The sequence below is a fragment of the Drosophila mauritiana genome, unplaced genomic scaffold (assembly GCF_004382145.1).
Source record: "Drosophila mauritiana strain mau12 unplaced genomic scaffold, ASM438214v1 Y_41, whole genome shotgun sequence".
Lineage (NCBI taxonomy): Eukaryota > Metazoa > Arthropoda > Insecta > Diptera > Drosophilidae > Drosophila > Drosophila mauritiana.
The window spans coordinates 29218-33025 of record NW_022881586.1 but is presented as its reverse complement, the minus strand read 5'-3'; the positions used below and the strand labels follow the sequence as shown (position 1 = coordinate 33025).

General features: G+C 45.0%; 1 pseudogene; it reads right to left on the bottom strand.

Annotated features, from left to right (window-relative positions):
* Positions 1–607: 607 nt before the first annotated feature.
* On the bottom strand, positions 608–2407 carry LOC117150175 (annotated as a pseudogene).
* Positions 2408–3808: the final 1401 nt, after the last annotated feature.

Here is a 3808-nt window from a genome sequence, read left to right as displayed (position 1 = left end):
TTCAGGTTACGTTTTTAAGAGTTACTAATGCTATTTCAAATCGTTCATGTCGATCACTAAGCCGAGGATAAACTAATTAACTACGTTATCATTATTGTTATGTTCAGCTCAAGTTTCTGCATCCATGTACATATACATATGCTTATAAAAATCCAGACGCGTTGCCCTACTGCCCTATTCCATCGAATCGACGATGACGCGTGTGAGATACCCATCGATGGATCGACTCCATTTCATTTAACTACGTACGCTTATAAATGTAGATTTGCCGATTCGCATCTCGGATAAATGTACACTAACACATATATGGTTTGTATGCGGCAATTGCTCATGCTCTACCATCGCACTCTTATGCGTCGCTTTAATTAAAATGAATAATGGTATCGAGAACTGTCGAGCCTATGTAGGCGGTAATACAATATTATAATTTCATATGTAGTAACAAAGATGGTCTAATTGTCGATCTAAAACACAGGAAATAAGTTAAGCGCTGGCATGTGTAAAACTAAATCGAATGGTAATTGAGTTAACTGGAGATTAGCGACTGCTGGTTGGCTGGCTGGCTGCTGATGCTTTAGTGTTTGCTGAAGTAAAAGTTATTGTTGCGTATGTTGCCAGGGCTCGCCAGCGGATGCAGCTGAGCAGGGCCACGCGGGCTGCACGCAGTGGATCTGGCCGTAGGCACAGCAGGCGCTGATGCGTCTCATCCAGGTTGCGACGACGACAGCGACGGGCGGGACGATGCCAGCGGGGCAAGTCCTGCCGGCGACGCCGTCACTTACGACGCTGGAAGACACGTCGCAGTGCCTTGCGCCAGAAAAAGCGATGCGATTTGTTCTTGGTGGGTGTCTGCGGGTCCTCTATTTGAGCAAGTGCCACACCCAAGTCCTCAACCAAGTGCAAATCGTTTTCGGGAGCGATGCGACGACGTGTAGGTGTAGCTGGCGATGTGCGGGCCGTGTTTGTCGAAATGGATGCGTGGGGTTGTGGAGTGGGTGGTGCTGAGGCTGTGGTTAGAAAGGGTGCAACCAAATAAGGTCGGGCCTTCAGTGCCGCAATTGCTGCAGCCGATGTGGAAGCAATTGATGAGATGAAAGCCAAAGTAGCCACCGATGCCGAAGATTCTATATAGCCCCTGCCAACTTCTCCGTCTGCTGTTACTGCCGGTGATCCACCTTTTAGTGCTGTTGCTCTTGCTCTTGTTCCTTTTCCTGTTCCGGTTCCTGCTAGAGCTCCCCCTCCATCTGCTGTTGCTGGCTGTATGGCACGCAGCCAAAAACCAGGTTGCATCGTATCTTATCTAAACCACGGATGCTGCAGACACTCCGCAGCGGTGGCACGCTTGTCCGGATCGAGCTCGAGCATGCGCTTAAGGAACGAAGCGAATGACGCCGCATCCTTTTGCGACCACTCGTACTTCTCCAGAAGAACGTCCATTAGGCCCCAGGGCTTAAGGCCCGAGATATTTCGTAGCTCGCAGGAACGGGTAAACGACTTCGCCGCATAGGTGCCGTTTAACAAAATGTTCCGGGGTATTGGACCCAGCAGCTCGATGATGTGGGCCAAATGGTCCTCGTTGCGGGTATACGATTCGCCGGAGTGTGGCTCAAAAAGATAGTCACCGGTGGCCAGTTCGCCGCGGTGTTATAGCCCGCACCGATAATAACTTCTAGTGACCGATATTGGCGCGTTTGAATGGCCTCGGTCAAGTGATGATCAACTCAACAAGCGTTGCCCAGATCGGCGATCTTTACGTTGACTTTGCATTCCTCTAACGCCGGATCCTGTATAGCCTTGTGCTCGTCCACGCACAGGACATTCTCGTGTGAAGATAGTCAAGACCCTCCAGCACCTGGCGGGTAATAGCTTTGACGTTGGCCAGTGGAATACCGCGTAAGTTGGACTTCTGTATGAGTTTCTGGAGATTGTCACCAAGCACCTCGAACACAATACAAATATGGGTGCCATTAACGCCGGTGATCTTGAAGTCGTCCAGCATCTGGACGGTTTTGCGACGGCGTGGATTCGATGGATCGGTCTCGCGCACCGTTTTGAGTATATTTATCTCGTCCGTCTCGGAAAAGTGCGGTGCCGACTTGACAATTTTAATTGCCACATATCTCATTGCCTGCAAGTCCCAGCACAGCCAAACAGTAGAGAAGTGGCCCCAGCCCAATTTACGGATGACATGGTAACGATCTGCCGAAAAAAATTGCATTAATCTGCTGCTCTTCTCGAAAAGGAACAAAGTTCAACGGTTTGGTAAGAGTAGCGCAGTACCACTTAGGGAAATTAAATTACCAATGATCTTTTCGGATGGCTCATAATCCATTATAGTTGCAACACTGTCACCTCACGACTGACCAAGCGCGACTAGACGAACGCGAGAGCTGCTATCTGCTTAAATTCAATTAAAATACGACAGCCAATGCAGTTGAGTGCGTTTTCACGGGGCTACTTCTATATTACAAAGGCCTGAAAGGTATGGTATGATGCTAGAATCAGTATATTGGCATTTGGAAGCTCGAAATATTCTACTGACAATGTATATGAACTTGACGTTTATTACAAGGCCTGTTTTATATTTTGTAAACTCTAGCAGCTCCTATCAAACTATCAAATATGAAGTTTTTTTTTGTAAATTTTGTTAATTATTACTGCTACCTATGTGGCAGCTTTACCGGGTTTTACATAAAATTCTACAGCATAGGCATACCAATATATAATTAAATGTTTGCAATACTCATATGTGAAAAAAATATAATTTTATTTCACTGAATGATTACAATTTTTTATTTTTGTTGAAGAACACCGACCGATTACAATTAGGTCTCAAACTGAACTCCTCTAATTATTCTGATTTGATTGACGTTCAAGCCTCGGTATCGAGCTTTTCTGATATGGACTTTGGACTTAAGGGATCTGATCAAGTGAAGAGAAAGAGCTTTGGAGTTGCTGACTTTAATTGTCTTTGGATTTCTCTTGGATACAAGTGCTCTTAGATTCTTATAGTTTTGTTTATTGAGATCTAATACTTTTGTTTTCGGGATTGCGAGTCCGAGCTTTGAACGTGGGAACATGACGATGGGGTGAGGGCTTAGGCAAGGAATGTTTAAATTACGGGACGGATGTTTAGTCTACCAGTGGGTGACATATTTGGAGTTGGGAATTTTCCAACTGACATATTTTCCACTCAACACAGTCGTGAGGATCATATTATTCTTATCTGGAATCCATTAGGTACATCCGGAGTAGTGTAGGGTGTATTTGGGTGTGCTGTGTAGTCATGTGCTTAAGTCTTAGGGACTTATGGATATTTCACTATATATATATGTAAAGGGTAGCTAATTCGAGCGGCGATCTTAACATTCGAATTTAAAAGACTTTAAAATTATAATAGTCAGGGCGTGAATTATTAATTTTAATTTTGTTCATCATATTGCCAAAACTCCAAATATGTAAATTCGTTTCTTCGATCAGAATTGATTTCGGCCCGAAAATCGTCTTTCAGCACAAGTACGTCTATTGTTTTTACTCACACAAGCAAGCAAATTTTATTTTTAGATTTCTTACGCTCTCAGCGTAAGCGAGCGGACAGAGAGCAATTTTGGCCGTCACTCTTTTAGCTTGTCGACTATCTTAGCTAGGTTTGTAGTGGGGTCGAGAAGCTTTTTTGTAAATATGGGTTGGAATTTCCTGGCGATGGTGTGTTTTCGTCAATGATTCTTGGCTTAAAGCTAGCTCTGGCGGCTCTGCTGGTGGTCGGAGGGCTGTCATTGCCGACTCGCGTGGTGTTCCAGGTCATTTT